General features: G+C 31.2%; 1 protein-coding gene across 1 annotated transcript in view; it reads right to left on the reverse strand.

Annotated features, from left to right (window-relative positions):
- The window catches only part of LOC307057492 (E3 ubiquitin-protein ligase RNF13-like), a gene marked incomplete at both ends in the record, with an annotated part of 169,555 nt that overhangs the window by 823 nt on the left and 146,910 nt on the right, over positions 1-21,822 (reverse strand).

Genomic DNA, 21,822 nt, shown 5'->3' on the forward strand with positions numbered 1-21,822 from the left:
AGGGTTATAATTAGTGCTACAGTATCTGAAGTGTCGAAGTATTTATTGTTGTTAACACATAGTTCTAATAGGGTCCAAAATACATAAAGGATTTAATATGTAAAGCATGGTAGTTAATTGTTAGCATTGTTCTCTTTCAAAGTTGGTTGCTAGCAAATAGAAAAATATTACAACCAATGTATTTATTCAGTATCCTTTTTTCCTTATTTTTATATTTATACTCTTACAAGAATTTGATATTAAAATATATTTTTATTTATAAAATTACAATGATATAGGTTTTGTTTATTATTGTTAATTCCATATTTCTAAAGTATAAGTTGGTAATCCATAGTGGTGTTCTGTTTAAAAAATAAATAAACAAGTAAGGATTAAAAATACATATGAGCCAAAAACATTGTGACTAATAATATGAGGAGTAAATGGAATTTTTCTCTCTAATGTGTTTATATTGCACAATGCACTTCTGAAAAAAATTCCAAGATAAAATCATATCTTTAGAGTATTAAGATAATTTAAGAATCATCTAGATCAAGAAACAACACAGAAGTCTTAAAGAATTTGTGCAAGTTTGTCCAATTTAGTAAAGGCATTTCTGGCCCTAGAACAGTAGTTACCAGCTCATTTTTTTCTTTTCTTTTTCTTTTTTAATTTATTTTATTTTTATTTATTTATTTATTTTTGGCTGTACTGGGTCTTTGTTGCTGCACACGGGCTTTTTCTAGTTGCAGCAAATGGGGGCTACTCTTCGATGTGGTGCGTGGGCTTCTCATTGTGGTGGCTTCTCTTGTGGAGCACGAGCTCTAGGCACGCAGGCTTCAGTAGTTGTGGCACATGGTCTCAGTAGTTGTGGCTTGCGGGCTGTAGAGTGCAGGCTCAGTAGTTGTGGTGCAGGGGCTTAGTTGCTCCGCAGCATGTAGGATCTTCCCAGACCAGGGCTCGAACCCATGTCCCCTGCATTGGCAGGCGGATTCTTAACCACTGTGCCACCAGGGAAGCCCTTCATTTTTTTTTTCTTATTTCATAATAAAAGTAATGCTTCTGTTAAAGCAGTATTGCTCAAAGTACAGAAAGTAGAACACAGTTCCACTGAATATCGTTTTTTACAAAATAAATTGGAGACCATGTCAAATAAGTTCATAAAAATCTATAGTAACAATTAAAGAACGGAGCTAGCTTGTAGGGCTTTACCCAGTCTTTCCTAAACTAAAATCCTTTGTGAGTCATGAGAGGGATAGAAGACAGAGCATTTCACATAGGTCCCTGGTTTTGAAACATCACTTTATGTTTACTCTCTGAGAACACTTTTTGAGAAATGTTTCTCTCTTGGAAATGGTTTTATCAAGCAGTCAACAGAATTTCAAAAGTCCTATTGTATTAATACATTTCAAATTCACAAAAGCCTTATGATATGCCATACACCTTATGCGTAATATGCAGCACACTGACAAACTATTAACTGAAAATCCATGGATATGAGTTTAGGGTTTAAGGAGTACAAATCACGGTTTACTTTTTTGTTCTTATGGAATCTTTGTACTAAAGTAAAAAGTATAGTAATTCAGGACACTCACCTTTAAGTTTTTGAACAGCATTTGATGCATAATATGTGCTAAAGAATGCGTAGCATGAATCACTTGTGAAAGCTGCCCACTTTAGGTTTTTAGGATTTGTCATTAGGTGATTGAAAACACTAGAGGCACATCTTCCCTCTTTAGTCAATGACAAACAAAGAAACAAGACAAGTCACACACACACACAATTGAGGAGGTGATTCGAACTACAAAAACTATTGATAGCAGGTTATCCCTTTTTCCATTTGTACACAATTTTATCTAGTTTTTCTGATTTAGTGTTTTTTTTTTTTAATTTGGGTCCTCTTTTCCAGTGCTCTTAATTTCCCATTGCTCTTTTTTTTTTGTAAATGTGCATTACTTTTTTCACTCTATTACCCATAAATAGAACTCATTCTAATTGACTCACAAATGATCCCAGAGCACAGAAATATCTTTAAAAGAATATTTCTGAAGTTCAGAGGTTTTTATTTTTATTTTTTTTAAGTGAAACAATGAATACTCTGTATCTGGGCTTGTTTCACGTTTTACAAGATTAATAGAGATGTCATTAGAGTCAGGTAGTAAGTATTTTTTGGAAAGTGGTTTGGTGTTAGTTTCACATCTCATATTAGCAGATTTGTTTGGTGTTAATAAAGTCCCTCTATTGGGATTTGTCTGATATTTTTCTCATGATTAGACTTAAGTTTTGTGTTTTGGGAAGAAAGTCACTGAGGTAGAGTGCCATTCTCATCTAGTCATATACAAAGTAGTACATATTGTCGAGATGACTTATTATGGTTCCTATTGACCTGAGAGAGTGTTTGTCAGGTTTAATCACTTTAAAGTTAGGGGTTTTTTCTCCTTACTTTTCTATACTATATTCTTTGGAAAGAAATTACTATTTACAGCCCATGCTTAAAGGAGTGAGATTCATGATCCACCTCTTGAGGGCAAGGAATCTAAATAAATTATATAGAATTGTTCTGCAAGGGAAAAGCATATCTTTTTCACCACTTATTCATTCATTTATTTATGTCAGTTTTGACTCATAGATATTTATTTTATTCTTTGGGTTATACTCCAATAACATTTGATTTATTTTGTTGCTCAAATTGTCCCAGGTTTAACCATTGGGAACTCTCTCAGTTGGTTCCTCTGTCTCCTTAATATACCCCCATAATTGTGGGTTTTTTCGTTGTTGTTGTTTTTGGTTTTCTTGCACAACTCTTATGTTTCATCAGTACAAGATACTCTGGGATCATCTTGTGCATTCTCTACACAGTCTTAGAATCTGCCATTTCTCCAAGGAGCCCTGATTTATTTTATTGACGAATGGTATTCGAAACTAAGATCGGAATGCTATGTATTTGTACATTATTTGATACAACTACTCTTTCCCCACTTAAAAGTGATATCCCATGTAAATTCTTGCAATAATGCTGGATAGTATTTATTGAGTAGTTGCTGAGTTCTGGGCAATGTTCTGATTACTTTATCTATATCGCCTCAGTCTCTAAAATAATCCTTTGATATTGGTACTATTGCTTTCCCTACTGTATCCAAGATTGCTCAAGCTCACACAGAATAATAAATTATGTGATAGGTATTCACACCCATGCAGTCTGACTTGTCTGATGTCATTCTAATCCAAAAATGCTGGTTATTTACTATACTTTTTTAAAATGACATTTAGTTCTTTCTCTTTCATCATATTACTTTGTATATATAACTATCAGCTTATTATATTTAGAAATTAATTTCTAATTTTGTGGAAGCCTTCCCTAGAAACCCCAATAATATATAGAAATTAGGTGCCATTCTTCTATTTGCAATACTGTGTCACTATATTGTAATTGTACACGTTTAAATCTCTCTCTTCACTAGTTAATAAACTCCTTAAGTGCTGGAATTCTGGCTTGTATATCCCAAGTCCTGTCATAATTTATGGTTTTAGTATATTTGGATAAATGTACATCTTTATGAGGCTGCAAGCAACTAATATAGTTGATTCATATTAATATTTTTAGAAGTAATTTGCAGTCTTTTGGCCAACTTGTAGTTGTTCAATAATTGTTGAGTGAATGAATATGGATTTATGAAATATGTCCTATCACTCCTTATGTGGATAGCATTTGAATTGTTTCTCAAATAGAAAATAAATACAGAAGGGCTAGGTCTAATTTCATCTAGGTCTTCATGCTAAGAATTTGTTTCTCTAAATAGTATGTGATACTTCTATCATTTGAAATTGTTTTAAGGTTCATGGAAGTTTATTTTGTTCTGTTTTTGTGTGGAATTAATAATTCCTTATTGACCTAATAAACACAAAACTTGTTTTCCTGCATATTTTAACCAAAATAAATGAGAATATACTTTAAAAAAGATTGGGTAAATGGTAAATTTAGAAGAGTTAGGAATACTGGAACAGAAGAGAATTATTTCTGGTACTTAAATATTTATTCATGATTTCTTGTCTCTGGCAAAAAGAAAGGGAGGGGGAGTTAAAAATCAAAGTGGATTTAATTCTTTATCATTATTCAACAAATTCAGTGAACAGAAAAATATAATGGATTTTCTAGGAACAACTTTTGTTATTTGGGAAATGTTAAAGTAGGTTAAAAGAAAAATAGTTATTGACCTAAATATCTCCAGTGTTAGAAGATTTTTTCCCTATTTTTCAGAAATAAATACTTTGCTAAAATCTGTAAGTAAAATAGTACTGTTTTTATATTATATTTGAAGAATTCACTTTTGATGCAGTTGATCAATCCAAGATGATTTTAATCTATTGAAAAAAATTAGAGAGTCATATTTATTAGATGTTTAACTCTGCATGAGAAAGGATTTCTTATTCAAGTTCCTGCCAATTTTTGCACCCTAGAGTGCCTAGCCCATAAAAGTCACTGAATAAATAGTTACTAAATGTCTGCATAACATATTGGTTAAAATTGAGCTTTAAACCAATTTTCTCATAGGGAAATACTCTGATTAAGAAATAATATTAAGTAATCCAATACTTAGTTATTGAGATAATAGTTATTGAATGTAAATATTATTCCATCCTTTATTGGATGGAATTCTCTTTAAAATAAAATCATTTATTCAACTGCTATTGTACCCCCACCACTTTGAGGGGGAAGAAGTATCAATTATAATATGCAAGGGAATCATTTTGACAAGAAATAAGTGACTGATAAAGTCAGTCTTCTGAATTTCACTTGGAACTTTATTTTCAAATTTAATAATAAATTTTCATAAGGATGAACAAATGGGTCATAAAATTTTTTTAAAAAACTTATAGCATACTAGTAAAACTGATGCTTTCCTCAAAATTCTTAAGTTCTGTAACAGAAATAAAGCCAGTGATTTGGAAATTTTGTAGTATATTTTTGCCCTTAAATTAATAAATAAAAAATATACTCAGATTTCCTTTTATGTTTACATTATGGACACTGTTTTTCTGAAATGCTAATTTCAAGTTCCAGCATCTAGTCCACTAATTAGACATGTATAATAAATATTTGTTAAATTAAAGTTTACCCTACATTAGCATCAGTTTGTGTTAGAAGGGTGATGTAGTAAAGTTCTACAATAAATGATATTAATATTCTCATTGAATTCTAATAAAGTTCTATGCATAAACTTTTTTACTATTTTAACCACCCTGAGAATCAAAATACTTAGCCCTCATGCATTGATATTTTAAATCTCATTCTAGAGACTGGTCAATTCAGTCAAAGCTATTGCTTCACAATCCCAATAAATAAACTTCCTTGTGTTAAAGGAATCTAATGTACCATATAGATTTACACTCAGTGGAAACCAACAAATAAATTCAATATATAAAATTGTTTTATGACAGTGTGCCCAGAATGTTCTAATATTTCATTTATTATTTCTTTAAATGAGTTGTAGAAATCTAGTTTACAAATCATTACATTGGCCATTAGCATATTATAATTCTCAACTTACTCCATCATGCATGAAGAAAAAAATGAAGTCTTAAAACTAATGCATAAATAAATTCATACCAGTGACTCTAGAAGAAATAACAGCATTTGTAATTTTGTAAATAGTCCAGTTTATGGCAATAAGCCCATGTTAAATCATTCAAAAAGGATTTGTTGAGTTTATATTAAATCATTCAAAAAAGATTTGTTGAGCTTATATTTTCTTTGTGCCTAGCATAGCTATAATATATAATCTCTCTCTCCTTCTCCCTCTCCTTTTCTCTCTCTCTCTCTCTCTGTATGTATATATATATATATATATACACATATATGTATATATAATCTATATTTAATATCCAATATATACAAATATATACATATATATATATACTTTGCTCTTTTTATATTTAATATTACATATACTTTCACAGCATGATCATCATAATGCTGGTATTTTTCAGGTAAAGAAAAATCCTCTTCTTTCAAGGTCATCAACAGAATCCCCAGACTCTCCCTGAAGCCTTGCTTATTATCACAAGGGAGACCAGGCAAAGACTATTAAGTGCCTCAGCCCTGCACAAAAATCAGTTCAGGGTTCATATTCTACTGAGAGTGAAGCCAGGAATTCCAGAGGGTCATGTTATATTTTATAGTAATGATTCCACTTTCTTTTGCTTTCTGTCTGTGTGTGTATACACACACACACATATTGTACTGGGCAAGAATAGACTAAAAGGATTTTACTAAAAGAAGACTAAATTAGAAAATGTATCAGATTTGCATGTAAGGGGAAGAGGCCAATAATGAAAAAGGGAACTAGCGCTTGGAAATATGGAAATAGCCCTTAGCAAACCATGGTAAACTATTCAATTTTGAATTGACAATTTTATCTTGGGGTAGGTTCTCAAAGTTGTGGTTTTAGATTCACACCTTTAAAAATCATTATGTATCAACAATACCTTTTGGTTTTGTGGGTTATACTTTATGATCTTTACCATATAGAAATTAAGACTGAGAAACTAAAATATTTATTAGTTAATTTAAAAATAACATTTAGAAACCCATTTCACATCAATAAAAATGTGGTTTCTATTAAAAAATAGAATATAAACAACAAAAATAATTTTATGAGAATAATGACATTGTTTCACATGTTGACATATCTCTTTCATGTATAGCTTAATTTAAGACATCTGGATACTCATACTGCTTTGGAATTCATCCTGCTGTGATATTTTGTCTTGGTTCAAGTATATGAAGAAAATATAAACTCACACATACATACATATATATATATATATATATATATATATATATATATATATAGTTGGAAAATGGAGGAATATTTTAGTAACCTTGTCAGATAGTTGCAGACAGTCTAATTTGATGTTATATCAAACCTTGATAAATGGCAGTTTCTTAATGATTAGTTGCTATTTGGAATGTGAAATCATATCAATGAACTCATATTCTGTTAAATTCCATTAATATGTCTTGGACTTAAAATAGATTTTGTGTGTGTGTGTGTGAAATCATTGGTCATTTGAAAAATATTGTTTTACTGGGCAATGTAGACTTCCCAAAAGTTGATACATTTCAGGAAAACAAAATTTAAAAATCACATGCTAATATCATTTAGCTCATAAGAAAATTTTTCACATCTTAAGAAGCAATGGTGCTCATGATGGTAGATAAAAATTTTCCAAAATTCAAATATTCCCCTGAAATTAAATCATTGGCAACACATACTTTAGCTGTTTGTTTTCCTTGAAGTAACAAGTAGTGTTCCTTCATTTTTGAGAAAATATTTCCTAAGCACAAAATTCTAAATAACAATAGTTTTTCAGTCATTCTTTTAAATTAAATGGTATTTAACAACAATAAAGTGGTTAGTTCAGCTCACAACTCAAACAATTTCTTGGGTGGGCAGCAGAAGTGCTTTATTGGTATATGTACTTCCCATTTCATCACTTAGAATATTAAAAAGACACGTTCTCAAAGTAAATATTTAATAAAATTAATAATTATCAAAGATATTCTTAGGTGAAAACAAGTTTTTTTTTTCCATGTTTGTGTAGCAGGTAAAGTTACGACATTTTGTACAATTTGGCACCACTGCCTTGAGTTGTGTTAAGACATCAGCTATCTACACACCACTGCTTTTATACCATCAGTACAAATATCTACAAATGAAAGCAAATACTATCTTAGTATTGTTAAGAAAAGAATTTTCTTGGACTGCCTGAAAGTGTCTCAGTGAAATCTGAGGACAAAAACTGCACTTTGATAACTATTGTTCTAACAATATCAACTCAAAGCCGATAGTATTCTATGGAATTGAAAGCAAAGTCACTATTGACTGCAGTATCTCCCATACATGCACCAAGAAAAAAATTTTGAATCAGAGAGAAGTTTGTTTTCTGGGGGGATTTTTGCTTATTGAGCATATTTTGGAGGGTACTTTCTTATTCTGTGAATTTAATACAGGGCCATTTGTATCTTAATTCAGCATTTCTTACAGGTTCTTTTATGTTTCTATTCACCCCTACTACCTTTAAAGGAACATCTAATTGATAGACATTCAGGGTTCATATTATAACTTATACCTAATAATGAAACAGTACTACCTTTAAAGGAACATCTAATTGATAGACATTCAGTGTTCATATTATAGCTTATTCCTAACAGTGAAACAGTACCTATTTCTCATGACAATAAATAAACTTTACTTACATCTTATTTTACAAAGCCCCTCAACTTAGCAGATACAGTGTGGGAGAGCATACCACCTTCTCTTTTCAGAATCTAAATATGTGTATTGAAAGGACTTTAAGAATTAGTTCAAATCATTCTTATGTAGAGGATGAAAATGAATTAAATATTTATATAAGTTGATATAATATTTACAGTCAAGTTATAATGTATATACTGTGTTTTGCTGGAGCCAGCTCATAATGGCTCACGAGAGTCAAGTGTATATCTGTCTTCCCAATTCTACATTCACTGATGTTACCAAAACTTAAGCTGAGATTTGCTGAGTTTACCATAAATCAAACTTTTCATTAGGAGGTATTCCTGAAGATAAAACATCATTGAGTCCAGAAGAGGTACTTACATGATCATGTTTGATACCTCTACTATTGATGATGATGGTGATGATAATGATGATGATGACAGTAATTTTAATAATATGCACTTTTGCCAAAGCGTCTGACACAGGGTTGTGGTGAAAGAATGTGCAGCGTTTATTGCAAGGCCAAGCAAGAAGTACAGGTGGCTAATGCTCAAAAGACAGAACTCAAAAGACAGGAAAATGTGAGGGAGAGGGTTGTGGGGTGTGAGATCAGCTTATAGACATTCTTCTGATTGGTTGGTAGTGAGGTAATTGGGAGTCAAGGTCATCAGCCTTCTGGTCCCAACGAATCTGGGTCTAGCTGCTTATGGTCAGCATACTGTTTACTTCTTCCACCTGGTGGGGATTTCTGTATATGCAAAATAGCTCAAGGATATGGCTCAGAATACTATCTATAGCCCTTGAGGAGGAGGTAAAAGTCCTTGATTTTGTTTAGTGGCTGAACTATTATTTTGTCCTGCTTGACTATTTTCCATTGTTTCTGCATTTTCTCCTTTGATTAAATTTGTTCTTTGGAACTTGGGGAAGGCCTTAGAAGGCTAAAGTTTTTGTACAAACAAGATACAAGTGGAGGACATGGGTGTGTCTGTCCTGAGAAGGCCCCTTAGGGTCCTGCTCGGTTACAATCTCCCCTTTTCTTTGATACTCTCAATCTTGAGGGGTAACAAGTGCAGGACAAGGGAGTAAAGTTTGGGATATAGAGGTTAATCATAAACTCAGCAGAGGAACTTGTCCTGTATGAGACTTAAATCTTAAAATAGATGTAAATATTTTTATTTAAGCATTTTAGCAAATTTTTCCAGTGCTTTGGATGGCATCATAGGTATATTAGGTAATATTTACTAAAGGATGTCAAAATCAAAAACATTGGAACTTTGGCAAAAATCCAGCTCAGTTTTGGTATCAGAGTTTATCCTTTTTTTCCAGTTCAAATAAATTGCTGATTATCTTTAGCAAAAATGACTTCTATATCTTCACAGAATTTTGTTAGTGAAGAAATATTAAAAACCCATGTGGGGGTGGTTTAAAAGTAATATACAATAATTCTTTAATAGGGTGAAAAAATCTCAATAACTAGAACTACATGAAAAAATAGCACTAGCACAGTTCGTGGTGGTAAATCAATAAATAAATATTGATTAAGAGAAGTTTTGCCTGGGTCTAAAAAAAAGGAAAGAAAATGAGAAGTTAGGTGAGTAAACCAAGAGTGAGAGGAGGAATGCTTGGTTAGATGTCAAGATATCCACTGATGTTTATTCTAATTGTGTCATTAACTGTCTATCCTAGTTGTACCCTTGACCATATGGAAAGTGCTTCTTTGGACCTCAGTTGTCTTAAATTTACAGTGAGAGAAATTGATTGGTTTGCTTTTAGTTGCCTTATATTTCTAAAATCTACAGTATGATTGTGGACATATATAAGATGACCAAGGAGATATATATATACACACACACATATGTATACAATAATTATATAAAACATTATATATGTATAAACATTATACATATATATGTAATATATAATCTAACAGCTACTACATGAGATATATATATCATGATAGAAATTTAATTATATATATTTGTATATATGTATGTATAGTAGTATTAGATTATGGTTTCAACCATTATCATGACTTTTGGTCAAACTTGTTGAGCTGTGATAAGTTTACAAAACAGCCTAATCAGATCAATCTCTTCTCTTGTTTCTGTTCAGAACATGGCATCTGCAGAAAATCCATGGCTAATTTAATCCTAAAAGTTACAACATTGTGACACTTTGGCCAAAAAATAAGAGAGATTCTAAAATCTCTAGAAATGTTCAGAGTAATTCCACAGGTTTTATTGAAGCATAACAAAGCAGGACTATCTATTACAATATAGGATTTGGGGAAATGTACATGTTTCTTTCTATTATATATAATGTTGAGAAGGCATCATCCATAGTACCAAATACAAGATAAAATAAGGCACACTCTTGGCTTGGTGACTAATATTTATATTGGATGGTTATAATGAAGTGATTCAGAAAGTGTTTAAATTTTAGGAGTATCAGGCTTGTTGGCTATAAGAAGAAAATAGTAATTTAAAGATGTAAAAGGTCTTTTATTAAGACATAAAATAAAACAACTCATGTAATCAAAAATAATGGGCTATAAACCAAATGCAGTGATTGACATCAGTGCTATCAATAGCTATGTTGCAGTGTAAAATAAAAATAAAAATCACAACTTGGAAGTATAAGACCACATTTCTTCAGAAATCGCAAATTGAGAATAAACTTTCTTTAAGGACAAACCTTAGACTCAGATATTGGCTGACCTAGATTTTAAGCTCAACTAACCTTTTTCTAAACATGGAAGCTTCTATCTCCATCTCTTTGTAATAAAGTTCATCTCAAGTAAATAGTGCCAATTTCTCTACTGTGATTTGCTTTTATTTTATTATTATATTTTCCATTCTATATTGTTTGAATTTTGTATAATGAGCATATATTACTTTTATTAAAAAATACATAATGATAAAACTCAAAACAAATACACCTAGATTTTTTCAAGTAGTTTATTTTGAACAATAGGAATTTGAAGAATGATAATGTTCTTTTAATTTTCATGTATTTGGGGGATTTTAATAATTTAAATTAAAAATGTTAAAATCATTAATCAAACTGTTACTAAAAGTAAAAAATTTACTTTACACATACGATAGCCTAAACACTTTACATAGGTTTTTACTTATCTCATTAAATACTCATAACAACTCTGTGCAACTGAAAATATTATTATCCCACTTTTAGTAGTTAGAAAACTGAATTTGAAAGAAATTAATATCTCTTCCAAAGTTGTGTTACAGAAAAAATTAGATAATAGATATGCCTTATTTTGCCTATGAGATATGCACTTTGCATTTTCCGTTGAGTAAAGAGACCAATTAATTCAGTCATAACTGCATATTCAGTTGTCTTCTTTGTACATAGCCTTAGGGTTGTGAAAGCTATTTTGATTTGTAACCCATTTCCAGTAAGCAGAATTTCCTTTCTCTTTCATTTGTGCTTAACAAGAATGTAGAATAAAAGGTGTTTGGGGGAGACTATTGAGAAAGGATTTAAATATTAGCATTGCCTGAAGTAGATGAAAAGATCTAGGAAACATCTAAGTGTGTTTTTGTTTTTAATGCCTAGAAAAATCAGCACTGGTGGTTTCTGTGTTGCAGTTAAACACTGTGTTATCTCAACCAGCATGTGTGAATGATTATGGTTGAGAAATAAGAAATGATTTCAGCTCAAACCCTATTTTACAACATGGCTCCTACACATATGAGATCATATTTTTTGCAAAAGTTTTTATTTTTTCTCTCAGTTTTCTCTTTCCTCTTCTACTTTATGTGCGACTTAACTTCCTCTGAATATGTTTGGTCCGTCACTCTGACCTTTTGCTCCTAGTCAAGAGAAAGCCTGCAAGGGGAATCACCATATTCAGACGTTTTAAATAGAATCAAGTTTGCACCATTTTGGTTTCAGTGAGAGTTAAACCTGAATAGGTTTCCTGCCTGTGATTCATTGTCTGTTGAAAAAGGATATAATATGTAAATGGTGATTAATTTCTCTACAATATGCTCAGGTCAGTGTTTTCTTGGTGGCCTAAAAGAACCAGCGAAAGATGTAATTGTGTTTGTATTTCCTTCATGTGTTCTGACATTTCATTTCCTACCTCTTATCAACGTGGGTTCGTGGTCTTCTCATTAAAAAAAGAAAAAAAAATTCTTCTATCTTACCTGCTCAAAATTACAATAATATTTTTAATCTGCATTTGAAATGTCACATATCATCTTTAAAATTCTCCCTAAATCATCCTTTTAAATTCTATAATCTTTGAGTAGACGTTTTATAATTTTTTCTTTTCATTGGAAGTTAGTAAAAGGAAAGGAAGGGAAAAATATTAAAGATAGAGAAGCTAAAAAAGTAAAGGACAGGGAAATGAAACTAAAGAGAAGAAAAAGGAAGAAAAGAGGGAAGAAAATATCAGATTTCTCAGCATATAATTTTCATTATCTTTCAGTTAAAATATATGATAAAGTTATACATATTATATATTATATTAAATTATTTCAATGGGCTATTTTATCCAATTTTTATTTCTAAAATATAATTGCCTTACTATTATTTGACATAATTTTATACTGTTCTATTTTTAAAGGCCCTTGTTATTAGATTTTTAAATCATTAGTGATTAGTCTTTAAAAATGATTGGAATTATTTATGCATTATATTTGTTCCTCTTCAAATTTTACTTTATTTTTATGCTGCTTTTTAAAAACAAACTTAACTTGAAAATAAGTTTTTTTCTGATAATTAAAATCTTTGAAGATTTAATTTATTTAAGTAAGTATAAATTGACTATGTTATCTAGATCAGTGTTTTCAAACTTTCCTATGTCCATGAAACATCTGGGAATCACACTAAATGCAGATACTGGTTTACCTGTCTGAGATTTGGCCTAAGGTTCTGCATATCTAACAAACTTCAGTGTCGTGGTGATTCTACTATTCTGTGGACTGCACTTTGTATAGCAAAGACTGTAACAAGCTGTTTTTAAATTCTCATTTAGAAGTAATCTCTTAATTGTGTTTTTTCTCAATGTATTCTTCCTTTAGTCAATTGAATTTTAGGAGAGTATTTCTTAATTTTCAATTAATATTGATTTGATTTGTTTGATTATTTGATTTCTTATTTTTATTTTTATATTTTCATTAGATGGAAAAGTCTGCTCGTATGTAGCAAGTGTTATTTTGTTAAAGCTGGATTGCCAGATATTGCAAATAGAAATATAGATTACTCAGTAATATGACTTTCAGTGAAACAACACATTTTTTTGGTATAAGTTGTGTCCCATATATGGATGTAGCTTAAAATTATTCAGTTTATCTAAAATTCTAATCTAACTGGTGCCCTGTAGTTTATCTAGCAAACACAGTTTGAGGTCTAATATAGCTCTCATATTATGGACAGTTATAGACAGATGAAAATATGAATATCTTCATTTGGAAGAACATAAAATCCAATTTAAACCTACAAATTCTGATTTTTTAATTATGTTTACATTCTCTATATCTTTCTTAGTTTCTTTTCCCTTTTACCTAACAAATGTAGATAATGTAGAATATAAATATTTTACAATTTTATATCTGTCAATTTGTAATTATAATCCTATTTGTTTCAGGAGTTTCACTTTTCTATTTTTTTGTCCAATTTTTTTTTTGTTTTTGCCAAAATGTAGTATATTATTAATATTTTAGCGGTTTTAGTGTTGCGTTCTATACCATATAACAAGTTTTATGGTTCTCATTTTCCTTATGTTTGAGTATGGTATTTATTTGTCTAATGATCTATGATAAAACATTCTGAGATTTTCAAGGCTATGTTACCCCGAATACAAAAGATCATCATTTTAAATGTATATAGGCTTTTTGACTTTTAATGATGGAATTTGGACAATTTTTATATCTAGAGTTATATTGGTTACATTTGCAACCAATAGGTTACAGGTTTTGTCATCCTAATTTTTCTTAATGTTTTGCTGTAACTTCATTTTATTGGGTTTTAAGTAAGCAATGTATTTGATTTCCTTTTATCTTTTAAATCAGTTGGTAAGGTGAAAACAGTTTAAACTTACAATAATTTGCACTAGTTTCTGTGTTTGCCTAGTCTCACATAATTGAACATAATAACTTTGGATTTTACTTTATTTAACAGGGGCAAATAGTTGTACCCTTTTGGGCTTCAATGAGTCTCTCCTTTACCTAAATTTCCCATTTCTATTAATTTAACACCAAATCTAGTACCTCTCTCCTTTAAGGATTTTTTTTTCTATTTAAATTCTGCATTGCATATTCATTCAATAATTAGAAAAAAATAGTTATATTTTGTTAATATTTAATATTATTTGTTACAATATTAGAAAATATCACATCTCAAAGCTAAGCAGCAATATGCTTTTAACAATTCATCTGAATAACTGAAAACACTATCCAGAAATTGCTTAATGAAAATTTCTACCTTGTATATACTCAGATACTTGAGGCATCTCAAATAAATGGCTTTTTAATTTTTCTTTACCAAAGTAAGTTTCCTTGGTTCAGAATTTTCCCTCTCCAAGATATCTTAAAAGTGCTGTTATATTGCATTTTTATCTTGTTAACATTGAGAACTTGGAGCTACTCTGATTTGTAATTGTATTATGTCTCTCTGCAATTGTATTATGTCTTTTTCCAAAGACACACTTGTTAAAAAGCATTTTTCATTTGATCTATAAAAGGTTTACATTGGTCTTATTTTTAAAATTAATCTTCATTAATATATCTTTAGTTTTAACTAATTGTACTGCAATAGCTGAAAAATTATTTAGATGATTATATTTGCATGTTTATGGAAGAGAAAACATTTGAGAAAAATGTTCGTGTTGGTTAACATGCTCCAATTCTGGGTGTTTTTTATTTACTTCATGTTAAACAAAACACTAAAAAATAATTAGCAGAGAAACTCCACCAGGCAGTTCAGACAGTTAATCTTTCCAAGGCAGTGTGGAGTTATAGGGAGGAGATCAGGAACAAAGGGAAGATCTAGAATATAAGCCTGGCCATTTTTATTTCACTTTTATTCCAGAAGCGTTTTTATTCCAGAGACTTCTACCAATTATGAAAGTGATGTCTAGGAGACTGAGATGTTAAGCAGAGTTTTTACCCATCTTATGAGCCTGAGGGACTGAAATAGAAGTTTAGGGCAATTTAAGGAGGCAGGACTCTATTCAACATCCCAGTCTTCTGATTGGAATACCAAAGAGGGCTTCTCTAGAAGAAAGAATAAGCTACAACTAGACCAGCAGTAACTGTGGCCCAGCTTGCAATCATCTAAACTTCTAATTGGCTTATAAGGGTCCTGAATTGATGGAACTCCTTTGCTAGCTGAATGCCAGAAGCAAAAGTATACATTCTGTGGGGAAAATGTCATCATCCAGATACTCAAGTTAGCTTTACTTTTTTTTATGCACAATGCTTGTGATCAATATAAAATAGCTAGTCATAATAGAAGGCAAGTAATGATGGAAGACAGAGAAGGGGAGAGAGAAAAAACAGACAATAGAAACAGGTCCTCAAGAGATTCAAATGATGGAATTATCAAACAAGCTATAAAATCAATATGATTAACATGTGGAAGAACCTAAAAGACAGGATGGCAATTTTTGCCATACAATTTGGAATTGTAAAAAAAGAAGCAATTTGAAAATCTACAAAAAAGTCAATACCTAAAATTAAGAATGTCATTGATTAGTTTAACAGCAAATTTGACAGAGCTGAACTAAGAATTGAAGAGCTGTAAGATAAGTCAGCATGATGTATCTAGGTCTAGAGAGACAAACGGAAGGGAAATACATAAAAGAGCAAAAGAAAAATAGGAGATTCAGCAAAAAGGTCAAGCATAGGCATAAATGAAGGGCTAGAGAAGTGAGACTTAATGGGACTAAAGACATATTTGAAGGGTGAATAGCTGATAATCTCCCAAAGTAATGAAACCCACCAGCCATCATTCCAGAGACACGCACGTGCACACACACACACAGCCAATCGAAGTAAGTATAAAGAATATTACCTCTGATTCGTCTTTTCAAGACGTCACAGAAAAACAGCTTAAAATAAAAATTCAAGTCAGAATAGCTCAAACACTCATTAAGCCTATAATACCTTAGTGTAATGATCTGTCTCAGAACATTTTTTAAAAATTGTATTCTTCTAGCGGCCTTGTCATTAATAGAGATAAGGGGAAAAGAAATTTACTTTCCAAATATAAATTATTTGCAAATAGCATTTATTGTTTCTCTTTTTCATTCATAATAATTATTTTATTAGCCATGATCAAAAATCTTTCTTTTAAATTTTATTTTCTTAAAAATTTACTTTTAATATATTAAAAGAAAAAGGCTTTATTCACTTTCAGCCAAGAAGATACATACATCTATATAATTTTCTTTATGAACTCAAATGATATCCTATAATACATATTCTTCAGTTTCAAAAACATATTTTTTAAGCCTCTTACTGGCTTCTAAGCAAGTTGGTACACTACAATCAAACTCATTAAAATTAGTCAAATGAGAAGTATACATCATTTCAATGGTCCATATCATAGCCATATATTATAGTCACAATTTAGAAACTGTTCTGTCCTTTCTTTTTTCATATTCTGAAAGGATCCTTTTGTTACATCATTCACTTCTACTTTCAAGAGCTGAGTTTGGTATACTTAATTAAATCAGAAAATAAGGCAGGGTACACACATCCAACAGAGACAGGTTGGTAGGAATTTGCAATTATCTGTTTAATGTTTTAATGTAAAATCAAATGTGAGTATTAAAGTGAAGATCTATGTGAAAGATATATATCTTCTAGAGTGAATTTTTGAACATTTTTTTCCTTTTACTTGATGATGATTTACTAACATTAATTTTAATACATATGTTGCTCCCTCACATACATGCTCTTTATATCCTGGAAATATAAGGGCCCCTATGTGATAAAAGAGAATAGAATCAGTGAACCCATAGTAAAAACTTCTAGCTTGATCAACTGTGGGGATTTTAAAAGTGGCATGGGTATATATAGGGTTATTTTCAAATATTTTAAGATACATGTAATTTGATAAGCCTTTAAATAATTAAAATTCCCAAGAGTACCTATCCTGAGCATCACATGAGCAAATATATAAGGGTCCAGTGGTAAAAGGGTAAAGCTGGCCTGTGGTTGATAGTATGGCATGATGAAAAATATACACTAAAGTGTTGACCTAGCTAGTCAGCTCCAGTATAGTTTTGCCATGAAGGGAAAAGGAAACACAGTCTCCTGACACTCTAGATTTTCTAAAGAAATAGGCATTCAGATTCTTATTTGAAGTCTTCTGATTTCTTTATGTCTCCCAAATGACAGCTGATATTTTATGACTAGTGTTTTAGAGTGTATGTGGTTTATATTCTTATATCTCGGTGGATTCTCATAACAGTCTGATAAGTCAAGCAAAGGATCAGGGCCCAGGGCCTAATAAAAGACAGTAGTTCAGCAGTAATTCTTGATGCCTAAATTCTGATAACAGTTCTCCCATATGATGCATTAATTCAATATCATTGAGTAAAGAGTCCTTCTGATTTTCTCTAGTTTGTCTAAAAACTTCAGCAAGGGTTTTTTGTTGTTGTTTATTTCCCTTTGCAACAAGTGTTTTTCCTTCATGCTCAATAGTTATTTCAATTAAACTGTCAGGATATGTTTCACACTCCCCTAAACCTGACATCTTACAGCAGAGTGTACACAACCTTTTGTAAAAGAAGTTTGGAGAGCTTGCAATGAATATAGAAATGTTTTGATCTAAAAATCTTCTGATCTCTACATTAGATAGCACTAAATAAATCTCTATATAGGCTACTGTTATAAGAAAAATCGAAGGCTTAGTTCTAATTATACATAGATTTAAAACTCAGGTTCAATAAAGACTGAAAGTAAAGGACGTTACATTTTGCTTTGTAAGCTCTTCCAAGAATGAATTGCATTGGCCTCTTGAAATGGTTCTTAGTCATCACTTTCAAAGGCATTTAATGGTTGTACTAGATCTAAATCATAACTTACATGTGCATTGATACTTGCTAGCTGTATTAAGACCTGAGTCAGCACTGGCCATGGCTGAGCAAGATCAGTTGATTTGGTGGCTTCCACCTAACTGGAGAAGGGTTGCAGCTTTCACTGTGACTATGATAAACCATTCTGTCTGTAGAGGAGATTCCTTGAACTTACTATATTGTAGAGTTTTTGGTTATAGTTTTAGATGAACTCCTAAGAGATTTGATTTAAGCTGGAAATTTAAATATGGCTTTTAATAATTAAAAATAATATTATAATTTTGAGTGTGAATGCAGTTGAGAGATAATATAGCCCGACCCTTTATATTAAAGATAGGACAACCAGGCACAAAGCAGGATGACTGCTCCAGGCCACGTAGCTTGTTAGCAGCCAAGCTGGAATGAGAATACGGGACTCCAGAATATAATGCAGGTTGAGCCCCTGTATTTTGTTGCTAAGTACCAAGATTTAGTATTTAGCCATACTAACATAAAAAGAAAGAACAGGAGAGGTGGGGTCAGACTTGGAGATAACACTGATATTCTTTGTTAGTTTAAATTTTCCTATGAATTATTTCACTACAGCTATGATGTTTTCTTTTTTACTGAAAAACATCTGAAACAATCAGCAATTCTACAAAAGAGTCAAAAAGCACACAATTTAGAAACAACTACAATAACCTTTCATAAGCAAGGGTTCCTTCCTAAAAGATACACATTTCAATTCATCTCTTCTGCATTCAAGCTACTCTTCTAGGTGATGTGGATGTAACTAGTTCCCATAATATGAAGCTTAAAGTTAATAGGAGAAATGACAGGAGTGCAAAATGATTCTTTCATTAAGTATTGATTAGGTTCAGGATGAAGTGATATTATTTTTGATTAATATATTCAGCATAGGCTCATGGACATGAAATAATGAACAAAGATTAGGAACAGTAAAGTGGAACACATTTTGAAAGGAAGGTGAGGAGTTTCGTTTGAATCCTCTAAGTTTAAGAAGACACTAGTCTGGTTAGGTAAATTTTATTGATAGATATAAATATATGGATATGGGGGGAGTATCTTCCAAAATGTGATATTAGAAACAATCAAGGGAATAGACATTAAAAGAAGTGAGAATTTCAAGAATGCCTCTATTTATGGAGAAGATGGAAAAGATAATCCAATGGAGGAGCAAGAGGAGATGTAATCTGAATGTAAGAAGCAAACCAGTGAGTGCTGAATGCCAAAAAGTAGCCAAAGAACAAGGAAGTCCTGGATGAAGCTGGAAGCGATGGGGAACTGCCATTTCCTTAAGCTCTGAACCCAAAGCTCTGACCTAGGACCACAGAGACTCGTCTGAATTTCATACCAAACTTGAGGACTTTAAAGAACTTGAAAGTATACAAGAGCAAAGGTACAGCACTTAGTATACTATAAATAACATCTTGCTTTAAAAATATATGTATTTCTTATATTTAAAAATAAATAATGTGAGATATAAAATATTTGTCAAACAAGCTGTAAATATGTGCCATTTTAATATGTTACAACATCATTTCATGTTGCAAAAAGCCTATTTCTAGATTTTGTTGACTGTGAATTATATGATGCCTGTCAAACTGAGTCCATCACTGGTCCAGATAAATGTACAAGTAAACGCGGTATGCTTCATGTGTGAATTAAACTTCAAGATAAGTGCCCTAGCTAATCCATTGCTCCTCCCAAACTATTTTACCACTCCTAGGCACCTCTTTCTCTGATATAAATCCCTATTAATGAGCAACTCTTCTTTTCATGCTAAAATTATATTACATTATTTTTTTTCTAAAACAGGAATACATGTCTTCAAAAAATAAAAAAGGATTAAAAATTTCACAAATTTATGTTTGATAAAGTGACACATTTTGTTTCAAAGGACACATTCATTTATTTTCCCCATTACTTAAATGAATAAAAACATTCCGTACTCTTCATTAGCATTACATGAGGCAATTTTCAAAAATATTTATAAGTATTTTCTAACAAGTATAATTTGTTTTTAAAATAAAACTCAATTCAGGAATAGAGAATTTTGTATTCCAACTACCTAATTTTATTGAAGGGTTAATAAGAAATTTAAAAGAATAGAAAGCAACTGCTTTGATGAACAATAGTAAGATTATTCTCTCATCTTTATTTAACATTTAAATAGTCAAAAATATTGACAAAATTACTTTATAGAATGTAAAATCCATGTCCCAAGTCAACAATAAGTGAATGTAACCTGATTTTTAGAATACAAGATAAAAAACTATTGAAGATTATTTTACACACACACACACACACACACACATTCCTACCTCTCCCCTTACATCATATGCATTAGAATAATTATAGCTTTCCTAAAAAGTAAGGGTTTGGACTTGCATTCCCAGTAATGTAATTAACTGGAAATATAGTGAAACCTCTCTAATATAACTTTCTTAGAATTACTGTAATGTATATATTTAAACTTGAGATGATGCAAAATTAATGCAGTTTTTCAGAAGCTGTTTTTTTCTAAAACTCATGAATCCATAGGGATAAAGTGACTCCAAAAACAGAATTTGTCCTGAGTTTATCTACTAATCTCAGACTATCTAGAGACTGGGATTTACCAAGTAAAGATAAAGGGGTCAAATAACAAAGTCAAGGCTATGAGCAGATTGAAAGTTTGGGGCATAGAAGTGGAGCTAAGACTCCAAAGGCACAAAACCCTCAGTGAGAGGAGCTAGACAGTGGGGATGCATGCATGTCCCAGGTTTGGCTCTGGGAGGAGCAGGAAAACACATTTCTGTGAAACTTTTGAACTACAAATTTGCATTTTGGATTTGGGGTTAAAATCCACTTTCCTTAATGATCTGAAAACCCAAACTAAAAATTATAAAGAAATTCTGATTGATGGTACCATCAGCTCCAAGACAGAAACAAAGCCAAATACTCTGTAGAAGGAAATACTTTAATTCAAGCGTCAATACTGTCTTGATTAGTATAGCTTTATGTGAGTCTTTAAAAAGTTTATTGTGAGTCCTTCAAATTTTTAAAAATTGTTTTGCCTTTCTGTAGGAATTTATATGAGATTTAAAATAAAAAACAAAAGCTGCTGGGATTTTGACTAGGATTACATTGAATATAACTACATTGAATCTTAAAATCCATTAACATGTCTCCGTATTTAGGCCTTGTTGGTTGTCTTCCATTAGTGTTTTCTAGTTTTCAGTATACAGATCACATAGAAATTTTGTTCAATTTATACCCAAGTATTTTATTTTTGGTATTTTGTCAGTGATATTTGTTTTACAATTTGGATTCAGTGCTTTATTGCTAGACTGTAGAAATGCAATTGATTTTTTAATATCACTTTTTAGCCTACAAACTTGCAAACTTCACATACAGCTTCTGTAAATTTATTCTAGATTTATGGATTTTCTTTGTAGACAATATCATATGTGAACTGAAATAGTTTTATTTCTTCCTTTCTAATCTGGATGAATTTTATTTCTTTTTATTGCCTTAAGTTTTAATATA

Source organism: Hyperoodon ampullatus (assembly GCF_949752795.1).
Source record: "Hyperoodon ampullatus genome assembly, chromosome: 1".
NCBI classification, from domain to species: domain Eukaryota; kingdom Metazoa; phylum Chordata; class Mammalia; order Artiodactyla; family Ziphiidae; genus Hyperoodon; species Hyperoodon ampullatus.